Source organism: Ceratotherium simum, unplaced genomic scaffold (assembly GCF_057802395.1).
Source record: "Ceratotherium simum simum isolate JZ-2026a unplaced genomic scaffold, ASM5780239v1 HiC_scaffold_43, whole genome shotgun sequence".
Taxonomy (NCBI): Eukaryota; Metazoa; Chordata; class Mammalia; order Perissodactyla; family Rhinocerotidae; genus Ceratotherium; species Ceratotherium simum.
This window is the reverse complement of record NW_028261259.1, coordinates 1,309,605-1,322,826: the sequence shown is the minus strand read 5'-3', so window position 1 is coordinate 1,322,826 and position 13,222 is coordinate 1,309,605. Positions and strand designations below refer to the sequence as shown.

General features: G+C 41.5%; 1 protein-coding gene across 1 annotated transcript in view; it reads left to right on the top strand.

Annotated features, from left to right (window-relative positions):
- LOC147911341 (ral guanine nucleotide dissociation stimulator-like) overlaps positions 1 to 13,222 on the top strand; it is a 235,968-nt gene that overhangs the window by 216,740 nt on the left and 6,006 nt on the right. The window lies entirely within an intron of this gene.

Below are 13,222 nucleotides of genomic sequence, written 5' to 3'. Positions count from 1 at the left end.
CTAATTTATCAAACATTATTTGGGGACTAAGATGTATGAAGATAAAGGATCTCACAGTCTTCTAAGTAAGACATGGGTAATATGAGTCATATATAAATATTCTACTAATACACACTCTATGATACACATTTGTGCATATGTTATATATCTAGCCATATATAGACTATTTAATAGATTACACATACAAAATGTAACTGCAATACTAAATGACAAGTCCTGTATAAGCACAATAGTAGCACAAGGCGAAAGTGATGTATTTCACTTAATGTCTTCCAGTAGCATAACAAGTGTACTTTTGTCATTGTTTTAGTCATCTCCCTTTTTTAAGGAATGTATTTAGAATCTGAGCTTGTCAAAGATTCTGTAAAAGTGACATCAGCGTCATGGCGGAGCGAGCTTTCCCGTAAACTCTTCCCCTGATAAGATACAACAAAAGGAACAGTCACAGACCAACAACGGAATGCTAGACAGTGAAAAGCAGGATCGGAAAGATCCACACTGCCGCATATCTGAGAGTGGAACGTGCTGGGCCCCCGGAGGAAGTGGGGAGAGGTAAGGAGAACTTTTCTCCCTCTCCATCAGACCAGCGATCCTGGTCTGCTCGGCTCCCAGAGAGGGGGGAGGGGCGGCCCTCTGCAGGGAAACCATAGCTCTTTGGGCTCTCTCAGCCAGTGGCAAACTCCCACACAGAGGACTCAGAATTGCTACAGGGTACCATCAATATCTGAGCACCCCAGAGAGTGGATAACGAGGGGCGAATGAGAAGCCCCCCACGGCAGGGCCCAGCGGGCAAAGAGAAACACCCCTTCCCATAAACCGGACCCTGCAGCTCAGCTGACCAAACCAGACCAAGTGACCTGTGGATCGAGGATGGCAGTGAACAGCCGGGGCAGAGCACAGGGGCCTCAGATTAAACAGCCCTTTACCCCCACACAGTGGCGGCGGGTGGAAATTACAACCAGAGATTTCCAGGATGAGGAAAAACAAAGCCAACGCAGGAACTGCAATGCAAAGATACATGAAATCCCCAGACCAGAAGGAAAATGACAAGCACCCAGAAACCAATCCTGAAGACAGAGAAATCCATAAGGTAAATGACAGAGATTTCAAAATAGCTATCATAAAAACACTCAACAAAATACGAGACAACACAGACAAACAATTCAATGAGATTAGGAGTTTCTTCACAAAAGATTGAAATCATAAAGAAAAACCAATCAGTGCTGATGGAGATGAAGAACACAATGGAGGAGATAAAGGAGAATCTGGAGTCTTTAAAGAACAGAGCTGACAATATGGAGGAAAGAATTAGCATTTTAGAGGATAGCAATACAGATATGCTCCAGATAGAAGAGGAGAGAGAACTAAGACTAAAAAGAAATGAAGAAAGTCTCCGAGAAATATCTGACTCTATTAGGAAATGTAACATAAGAATTATAGGTATTCCTGAGGGAGAAAAGAGGGAAAGAGGAACAGAGAGCCTATTCAAGGAAATAATAGCTGAGAATTTCCCAAATCTGGGGAAGGAGCAGGAAATACCAGTAAGCGAAGCCAACAGGTCACCTAAACATGTCAACAGGCAAAGGCCCACACTATAACACCTAGTGGTAAGGCTAGCCAGAGTCAATGACAAAGAAACAATATTAAGGGCAGCTAGAGAAAAACAAAAAATAATGTACAAAGGAACTCCCATCAGGGTCTCAGCGGATTTCTCAACAGAAATTTTACAGGCTAGGAGAGACTGGAATGATATAGTCAAAATACTGAAAGACAAAAACTTTCAGCCAGGAATACTCTATCCAGCAAAAATATCCTTCAAATATGATGAAGAAATAGTAACTCTCCCAGATAAACATAAACAAAAGCTAAGGTAGTTCATGGCCATGAGACCCCCACTACAAGAAATACTCAAGAAGGCCCTCCGGCCTGAAAAAAAAGAAGAGAAAGGGAATACAAAGCTTGGAGCAAGGAGAAAAATAGGTAGACAAACTCAGAAAAATAGTAGATCTTTACCAGAATAGGTTAGCAACCACTTAAATACCAAAATCAATGATCAAAGGAAGTTATTCACCAAAAATAAATTTAACCTCATCACTGAAAATACATAGCCACAACACAAGATAGAATAAGGTATAACAAGAACGACTTAGAAGGGGAAGAGGAAAGTGATTGAATTGACTTAGTATAAGGAAATAGAAGGCCATCAGATAATGGACTATCTCATACACAAGATTTTTTACACAAACCTCAAGGTAACCACTAAACAAATAATCAAAACAAAATCACATATGATAATCAAAAAGAAAACTAGAAGAGACATGAGACAGAACAACCAAACTGAATTGGCAGTCCAAAACAAATGGGACAAGAAACAAAGGAAATGCAAAAGAACCAGAAAATAAGTGACAAAACAGTAACATTAAGCTCTCATATATCAATAATTACCATAATGTAAAGGATTGAACTCTCCAATCAAAAGATACAGAGTGGCAGGACGGATTAAAAAGCAGGACCCAACAATATGCTGCCTCCAGGAAACACATCTCAGCTCTAAAGACAAGCACAGGCTCAGAGTGAAAGGATGGAAGACAATACTCCAAGCTAATGGCAAACAAAAGAAAGCAGGTGTTGCCATACTCATATCAGACAAAGTAGACTTCAAGATAAAACAGGTGAAGAAAGACAAACAGGGAAATATATAATGATAAAAGGGACACCCCAGCAAGAAGACATATCACTTTTAAATATATATGCACCCAACATAGGAGCACCAATGTACATAAAGCAACTATTAACAAACCTAAAAGGAGACATTAATAACAACACAATAATAGTAGGGGATCTTAATACCCCACTTACAACAATGGATAGATCATCCAGACAAAAAGTCAATAAAGAAATAGTAGAATTAAATGAAAAACTGGACAAGATGGACCTAGTAGACATACAGAGCACTCCATCCAAGAACAGCTGACTACACATTCTTCTCAAGCGCACATGGAACATTCTCAAGGATAGACCATATGTTGGGAAACAAAGCAAGCCTCAATTAATTTAAGAAGATTGAAATCATAACAAACATCTTTTCAGACCATAATGCTATGAAACTGGAAATGAACCATGAAAAAAAAAACTGGGAAAGTGACAAAAATGTGGAGATTAAACAACATGCTACTGAACAACTAATGGATCATTGATGAAATTAAAGGAGAAATCAAAAACTATCTGGAAACAAACGAAAATGAAAATATGCCATACCAAACCATATGGGATGCAGCAAAAGCAGTCCTGAGAGGGAAACTCATAGCGATACAAGCCCACCTTAACAAACAAGAAAAAGCCCAAATAAGCCACCTTAAATTACACCTAACAGAACTAGAAAAAGAAGCCCAAAGTCAGCAGAATGAGAGAAATAATAAAAATCAGAGCAGAAATAAAGGAAATTGAGACCAAAAAACAGTAGAAAGGATTAATGAAACAAAGAGTTGGTTCTTTGAGAAGATAAACAAAATCGACAAAGCCTTAGCCAGGCTTACTGAGAAAAAAGGAGAAAAGGCTCAAGTAAATAAAATTAGAAATGAAAGAGGAGAAATTACAACGGATACCACGGAAATACAGAGGACTATAAGAGAATACTATGAGAAATTATATGCCAACAAATTGGAAAATCTAGAAGAAATGGATAAATTCTTAGACTTATACAATCTCCCAAAACTGAACCAAGAAGAAATGGAGAATCTGAATAGACCAATCACAAATAAAGAGATTGAAATAGTAATCAAAAACCTCCCAAAAAATAAAAGTCCAGGACCAGATGGCTTCTCCGGTGAAGTTTACCAAACATTCAAGGAAAATTTAATACCCATCCTTCTCAAACTATTCCAAAAAATAGAGGAAGGTGGAACACTTCCTAAATCATTCTATGAGGCCAACATCACCCTGATACCAAAGCCAGACAAAGACAATACAAAGAAAGAAAATTACAGGCCAATATCGCTGATGAACATAGATGCAAAAATCCTCAACAAAATATTGGCAAACCGAATACAGCAATACATTAAAAAGATCATGCACCATGATCAAGTGGGATTTATACCAGGGACGCAGGGATGGTTCAACATCCACAAATCAATCAACGTGATACATCACATCAACAAAACAAAGAATAAAAACCACATGGTCATCTAATAGACGCAGAGAAGGCATTTGACAAGATACAACATCCATTTGTGATAAAAACTCTCAACAAAATGGGAATAGAAGGAAAGTACCTCAACATAATAAAGGCTATTTATGACAAACCCACAGCCAACATCATGCTCAATGGGGAAAGACTGAAAGTCATTCCTCGGAGAACAAGAACGAGGCAGGGCTGCCAACTCTCACCACTCCTGTTCAACATAGTACTGGAGGTTTTGGCCAGAGCAATTAGGCAAGGAAAAGGAATTCAAATAGGTAATGAAGAAGTGAAATTCTTCACTATTTGCAGATGACATGATTTTATATATAGAAAACCCTAAAGAATCCATTGGAAAACTATTAGAAATAATCAACAACTACAGCAAAGTTGCAGGGTACAAAAATCAATCTACAAAAATCAGTTGCATTTCTGTATGCTAATAATGAACCAACAGAAAGAGAGCTCAAAAAGATAATACCATTTACAATTGCATCAAAAAGAATAAAATACTTAGGAATAAATCTTACCAAGGAGGTGAATGACCTATACAATGAGAACTACAAGACATTATTGAAAGAAATCGATGATGACATAAAGAAACGGAAAGATATCTCATGCATGTGGATTAGAAGAATAAACATAATTAAAATATCTGTATTACCTAAAGCAATCTACAGATTCAATGCAATCCCAATCAGAATCCCAATGACATTCTTCACAGAAATAGAAAAAAGAATACTAAAATTTATATGGGGCAACAAAAGACCCCGAATAGCTAAAGAAATCCTAAGAAAAAAGAACAAAGCAGGAGGCATCACAATCCCTGACTTCAAAACATACTACAGAGCAATAGTAATCAAAACAGCATGGTGCTGGTACAAAAACAGACACACAGATCAATGGAACAGAATTGAAAGCCCAGAAATAAAACCACACATATATGGACAGCTAATTTTTGACAAAGGAGCTAAGAACATACAATGGAGAAAGGAAAGTCTCTTCAATAAAAGGTGTTGGGAAAACTGGACAGCCACATGCAAAAGAATGAAAGTGGACCATCTGCTATCGCCATTCAAAAAATTAACTCAAAATGGATCAAGGACCTGAAGGTGAGACCCGAAACTATAAAACTCATAGAAGAAAATATAGGCAACACACTATTTGACATTGGTCCTAAAGGAATCTTTTCTGATGACATGCCTACCCAGACTAGGAAAACTAAAGAAAAAATAAACAAGCGGGACTTTATCAGATTAAAGAGCTTCTACAAGACAAACGAAACCAGAATCAAGATGAACAGACAACCCACCAGCTGGGAGAGAATATTTGCAAAACATACATCTGACAAGGTGTTGATCTCCATAATATATAAAGAACTCACACAACTGAACAACAAAAAGGCAAACAACACGATCAAAGAATAGGCAGAGGAAATGAACAGACACTTCTCCAAAGAAGATATACATATTGCCAATAGGCACATGAAAAGATGTTCAACATCATTAATCATCAGGGAAATGCAAATCAAAACAACCCTAAGATATCACCTCACGCCCGTTAGAATGGCTATAATCACCAAGACAAAAAACAACAAATGTTGGAGAGGATGTGGAGAAACAGGAACCCTCATACACAGCTGGTCGGAATGCAAACTGGTGCAGCCTCTATGGAAAACGGTATGCATATTCTTCAAAGAATTAAAAATAGAGATGCCCTATGACCCAGCCATCCCATTACTGGGAATCTATTCAACAAACCTGAAATCAACAATTCAAAGAGGCTTATGCACCCCTATGTTCATTGCAGCATTATTCACCATAGCCAAGAAGTGGAAGCAACCTAAGTGTCCCTCGACTGATGACTGGATCAAGAAGATGTGGTATACTACTCAGCCATAAAAAAAGACAAAATCGTCCCATTTGCAACAACATGGATGGGCCTGGAGAGTATTATGTTAAGTGAAGTAAGCCAGAAGGAGAAAGACAAACACCGTATGATCTCACTCATATGTGGAATATAAACCAACACATGGACAGAGAAAACTGTATTGTGGTTACCAGGGGCTATGGGGGTGGGGGGTGGGCACAAGGGGTGAAGGACAAACAAAAATGTACAACTCATTTCACAGTGTTAAAAACCATTAAAAAAAAAGATTCTGGAAAGCATACATGGCAAACCAAAACCTGTATAAGCCCTTCCTTCTGCATCCTCAGAAAGAAACCCGATTATATAAAATTACAAAGATGTGGCTAAATTAGTCAGATGTCTACTGTAGTAATCAATTTATTAATTTTGATGTACATACTAATTTAAAATAACACCTCATGAAAAATAATATATTTATTATTTAGAGATACCTTTTTTACTCTTCCATTTCACAAAGTAAGTTTATTCAACCTTGTCACAGGTATTCTTCGAAATCAGTAACACTGTAATCATCAGAGCCACTTTCTTCCAGAGCATATTATCTTCTAAGTTGTTGGATCTGAAGCAATTGTTAAAAGCATGTAAGATGCCATCACTGGAAAATTTATGCCAAGTTGCAAGTACTATTTCCATAACATATAAGTAGCTTGTTTTTATTTTCCTTTTTTCTTTGTACTATATTTTCTTGAAATTCATAATATAACTCTTTCTAAATAGTTTTTTAGAGTGTTCTTTAAATGCACATGTACAACTATATCCAATATTTGAGACCATAATCCCAGGAATAATTACTAAGTCTATGTTAAGATTCTTTGCATTTTTAAAAACTGATTTCATCAGTGACCTCTCTAAGCTTCCAAAATTAGCATCAGTTGACATCATTTCAGGTAAATATGTCTCTCTCAGACACTAGTTTGTCATCAAAATAATTAAGGAACACTGTAATAAAAATGGCTAATATTCATTGGGTGCTCACTAAATGCTAGACACTGTTCCATAGCCTTACATGCACTAACTCATCTAGTTCTCTCAGTGACCATATGGGGTGCTATTTTTCTCTTTATTTTTATGGATGAGAAAACTGAAGAATGGAGAGGTAAAGTAACTCACTAAGCTCGCACTGCTGGTCCAGACTGCAGCCAGATTCGGCAGGAGCATCCAAGCTCTGAGTCTTACTCTGAACTATCATCCAACACATCCCCCTGGGTCATGAGGGCACAACACGAAATAGTGTAGAAGGATGCAAACCAAATTACCTGATGGATAACTTAGGGAGGAAACACATTCATCCCCTTATCTTCAAGTGTATATTGTAACTGATTTCATTGACGTAAAACTTCTTCCAGGTCTGTCCATAGGCACATCTGTAAACTTGGACCGTCTACCCTGGTGGCTCTACTGTCCCTCGCAGGCCCCCAGTTCTCTAGGTGTCTACCTTCCTTTGCACATCATGTCCATACTTCTCTCTGAGAAGGGTTTCCTTCTTGACAGTTCTGCAATGGACTGAACGTTTGTGTCCCGCCAAAATTCATATGTTGAATCCTAACTTCCAATGTGCTGGTGTTAGAAAGTGATTAGCCCATGAGAGTGGAGCCCTTGTGAATGGGACTAGTGCCCTTCTAGAAAGAGGCCAGAGATACTAGCTTGCTCTCTTTCAGCCACGTGAAGACACAGCAAGAAGATGTTCATCTGCAACATGGAAGTGGGCTCTCACCAGGACCAGACCACGCTGGCACCCTGATGTCCGACTTCCAGCCTGCAGAACTGTGAGAAATAAATGTCTGTTGTTTATAGGCCACCCAGGCTGTGGTATTGTGTCATAGCAGCCCAAACAGACTAGGACGAGTCCCTAGTTCAAATTCTAAATGATGGGAAATAAATGCCCAGTTCTTGTGTCCTTTGCATACTGCTGGCGTTGGAAGCTGGACGGCCTTGAAGGGGCTTCCTTTCTGGTGAGAACCTCAGGGTGACAGTCGAGTCCCCTAGCTAGAAGGGAGACGGGTGGAGCAGTTTCCTTTGGAGGAGGAAGTGGGGGAGCAGGCACCAGCTGTCACACCCAGTACCTTGCCCACTTGCCAGAACCAAGTAAAGCGAGGAAAAGTCCATGCAAAAGTAGTCACACTGCCAAGATGAGGTGTTACAAAAATCTCAAAAGCCAAAAGTGCTTTCAAGGTTTTCTTTGTGCCATTTTAAGGATTGCTCTGAACGACAGATAGCACTCTGCAGGGCATGCTGGTGAATTGTGCTCTTTTTGCTTGTATACATAGTTCTCAAACCGTTGTCTGTGGACTACTTTTGGACTGCATGTGTCCGAATACATAGACAGCTCCTTAAAAATTCAGATCCTGGGAATTTACCATGAGCAATTTTGCTTCAGCAAGTATAGACTTGGGCCTAAGAGTCTAGATTTTTAAAACCTCCTCTGGGGTAATTCTGACAAGCAATCAGGTTTAGAACCACTGATATGGTGCCAGATATAAGTATACATTATTTCTGTTCAGAACAATGAGTCTAATTCCATTCTCTTTTTCTTCTTGTTCTCTCCACTGCACTGCACTCTCTTTATTGGTAGAACTTGCTTCATACAACAGAGAACCTAACACAGTTGCTCAGCCTACTTCTCATGCTCAACTTTAGCTTTGTGGAACAAAAGCCTCGAGAGGGCTGTATTCAAAACACTCGGGAGAAATGCAAAAACCCAGTCTATGCGCGGGCTTCGCAGAAGACAGAGGGCTTGGCACACCTTAAACCTCACCTTAAACTTTTTTGATCTTTCATCATCTTTCAACCTCAAACTAACTCACATGAACTCAGGATTGCATCTCACAATCCATGCTTCTAATTCTAAAACTTAACCAAAAGGAATGAAACACTGGGTTTTCAGATAAAAAAAAAAAAACAGCTTATGACAGGAAGGTGGCCCGGGAAGGTTAGCAAAACTTTAAAGGAACCACCACAGCATTGCTTAAATAAATAAATAGCATTGGCTTTTATGAAAAGAGAGAAAAAGAAATGTTTAACACTTAACAGCTTTTCTCCACCGCAAGGAGAACTCCTACAAGTGATATATGACAACCCTTCTGGAACTCTTTAAACCTCTCCAGCCTCAGTTTAAACTTGAAATATTTCTTTTCCAGTGTATACACGTTGACTTTTGAACCCTTGGGCCCAGCTGACTAATCTGAGCTTCAGAGAATGAAGCAGAAAAGGGGAACCTGAGACCACCAGGCCTTCAGTGGGGGAGGATTATGGAGGAACCGAGAGGGTTGTGATGGCTACACAGAGTCAAGGGGAGGGATGTTCCAAAGTTTCCTAAGAAGGGAAACCTTGCACTGAAGTGGGAATTCGATTTTACATGATGGCAATGTCTGTGCTGGTTTCACCAATTCTTGTGTTCCTGAGGGATGAACTGGTGTGACACCACAGGACAGAAGTTTCAGTCACTTTCAGGACTTAAGGAAGGTGAAACCTTTCAGCTTAGGCCCCTGTGAGCCAGTCAAGGGTCAAGTCTAGAAAGGCTCGGAGCCTGAATCCATCCAATGTGGTTGCGTTCTGTTCCAGCCAAGCTCCTCTGGTTAGCTGGGGAAAAGAGGGACCTCAGATCTAGTCAGATCTAGTCATACGCAGCTTCCATAGGTCTCCATGGCAGAGGCAGGTAATAGCCCGAGGCGCCGTCACTGGACCTCACAGTCGCCCACTCCCTTTGCTTTTCGCTGGCAGACAGTGACTTGTGAGGTGAGGAGAGTGAATCCAGAATGGTCCAGAAGTCAGTTGCCCAGTATGGGAGGAGCTCAGGGGAAGGAGAGTGCGTCAAAGTCACAGAGACCGATGCCTCCTGTGTCTCCTTTCCTTCCTTCTTGTCCATTTAAAAGAGGTTTTCACCACCCTCAGTCCTTCTTTTTCCTTCCCTTTTCCCTCTTTTGGCTCTCTCTCCCTCTCTTTCCCCTACATGTTCTAAGCTTAATTAGAGGAGTATTAATGACATACTGTAAACTGCATACATTTAAAGTGAACAATTTGATACATTTTGATTATAACTTATTCAACCTGTTGGTTGAACCATATTCCTAATCAGAAAAAGGAATGCCCATCACTCCCCAAAATTTCCTCATGCTCATTTTAATTCCTCCCTTCCCTGCCGTTTGCAAACATATTCTCAGTCCCAGGCATGATCAGGTATATCTCCTATAGATTATTCCTGTGCTTTTCCAAGAACTTTTTATAAATGGGATCATATACTATGTAAGCCCTTCCTATTTTTACTGACTTCTTTCACTGCAGAATAATTATTCTGAGGATTTATGCATTGTCATTGCATGTACTATGAATTCGACTCCTATCTGACCTTCCACATAGCTGACACTGTGCTGCCCCGAGCGCTTGGAGTTGGCGTGAGAGCCAATAGTACTGCTGCATCCCCAAAAGTAGGAATGACCGCCTCAATTTTGCAGCTCTGGGAAGTGTTGGCAGCAGGCTGGACCTGCACATGAATGCTTTCCTGGATGGTTGGAAATCCCACCGTGCCAATGGAGTCCCAATGATTGTGCACATGCTCAGAACCCTACCACTTATGAAGAAGCCCCATCACCAAGCACAAAGGCTGGCATGAGCATGAAAGGCTTGAAACGAATCTGAGCGCTACGATGCAAATGCACTTCTTCGCCAGATGGCGCAAATACCCCATAGTAAGGTGCTGCCAGTCACCTGCTCAGTGCACGATGCCTCCGTGTGCTGCAGCTCTGAACCCAGTGTGAATGCTTTCTCAGCGGGTGGGAACACCCACTGTACCAACAGAACTTCACTTTACATACAGGGGTAGGATTTCAGGGCGCATTCATTCATTTTACACGGTAGTGGCAGCGGGGTTGCTGCTGATCCAACTATATGCTGGAAGTTGTTGAGCAGCTAGTGTTCCACCCGCTGAAAACATTCACTGCCGGAAGCTGCTTTGCCAATGCAGAAGACGCATTACCCAGTGTGACAGCACTACTATAGACCATTTGTACCATCCTGGGAAGCGCGCTGCATGTCTTAGCGCCTTCTGCCTGCCATTTAATTCCTAAAGATTTCAGTGCACCTAAGAATGCCAGCTGCTGTGCTTAGTGAGTGAACTCTTCAGGAGTTCGGCATTGGCCAATCGCTCCGCCGTGCCATCAGTATTCATGTAAGTCTGACCTGCTGCCAACGCACTCCGGAATTTACTGCGAAGCTACTGGGGATGCGGCGATCACCAACCTGGAAAGCGCTGGGCGTGTACTGATGCCAATGGAAGTTGAGCATGAATTCATGAGCACCATACGTGACAGCATAAAATCTCAGGTTTATAGTAGTATGAGATTTATTCTGAGTGAAGCCAGTAATTAAATAATTTTGTTGTCTTTAGGTCAGACAAGTTTGCCTTGGAAGTACAGAATCTATGAGGACACGCGCCTTGCCTGATCGCTGGTTGCTGATTCATGTTTGCAGACGGCGAAGGAAGGAGAGGAATTAAAGTGAGCATGAAGAAATTTGGGTAGGATGGGCATTCCGCCACTGTGATTGTGGTGGTGGTTGAGTCAAAGTATAATCCAGATATCAGGCTGTTCGCTTCACATTGTGGGAGTTTACAATGTCATCTGTGAACTTTTTAAGCCTTTGGAACATGTAGAGGAGAGGGATGAGAGAGCCAAAGAGAGCGAAGAGGAAGGAAGAGAAGGACTGGGTGAAAAGTAAATGGACAAAGAAAGGAAGAGTTGCAGGAGACATGCGGGTACTTTCACTGGTCTCTGTGACTTTGCATCTCCTTGGCTCTTGGAATACTGTCCCTGACTGGAGCGGCTGACACTGACCATTCTGATGCATACTCCTCGCTCTCTGAGTCATATCTGCCAGCGAAGAAGGAGGGTGACTGTGAGGTCCAGTGACAGGCGTACCGGGAAAACACATTACATCCTGCGCCATGGCGACTCATGGAAAGCTAGCGATGACTAGATCTGACTAGATCTGACGTCCTTTTTCCCAGCTGGGGTCCTGAACTTCAGGCTAAACGGAACGCAGCGCTTGGCCACGACAGTGAATTCAGGCTCGAGCCTTTCACAGACTTGACCCTTGATGTTTTGGCTGATTACGCCCCAGGCACTGGCTCGTTCAGGAACTGATATCAAGGCGAACACGCTCGCTAGAAGTCCTGCAGCAGTGAAACTTGGAAACTTCTGTCCTGTGTGCAATACCAGTTCATCCACTCAATTTCCACCAGAGTGTGAGACCAGCGCGAACATTGCCGTCAAATGTAAAATCGAATTCCCCTTCAGTAGGTCTTCCTTCTTAGAGCTTTGGGCATCCACCACTGACTCAGTAGCATGTCAGCAAGGCCACCTGCCGGTTCTCCATGTCCTCCCGCTGAAGCAGCTCACACCTCAAGGTTCCCCTTTTTGCTGCTTCATTCTCTGAGCTCAGATTGGCTAGGCAGGAACTGAGAAGTCAAGCGTGGCGACATACACTGGAAAAGTAAAACTATTTGTGAAACTGAGGCTGGTAGGAGCCTTCGAAGTGAGATTCAACCATCTATCGCTTGTGGGAGTTCTCTGCGTGGAGTATCTGTTAAGTGCCTTAGGCTATATAGCATGAGAATTGATAACTATTATTTATTTAAGATGCTGTGTTCAAGCTACAGGGACTAACAGCTGGCATTCCGGGCCCTGCTCCTGTCGCCATAAGCTGTTTTTGTCTGGAAGGCTTGGTTTGCTATTCTTAGCATGGTGAAGCATGGATGAATGTAGTTGTGGTCTGATCCTGAGTTCAAGCGTGGTTGGGTTGAAAGATGATGAAGGGAGTTTAGATGAGGTTTGGGTGCGTGGAGCCCTCATATCCTCTCTTGGTGTCACAAAGATCACTGTTTGGGTTTTGCATTTCTCCAGTGTTTGAGTACAGCTGGCCACTCTCCAGGACACAAATGTTCCGCAGTTGAACTAGAGAAGTTGAGTGTGAGGAAGTAGACTAGGTGATTGGGTTTATCTTTGCTACTTGTGGTTGCAGAAGTTCTACCCAGTAGAGGAGAATTTACTGGTGCAGGTGAGAGAGAACAAGAAGGGAGGATGGAATTAGACTCGTTGAACTGGAACAGAATGTGTATGCTTG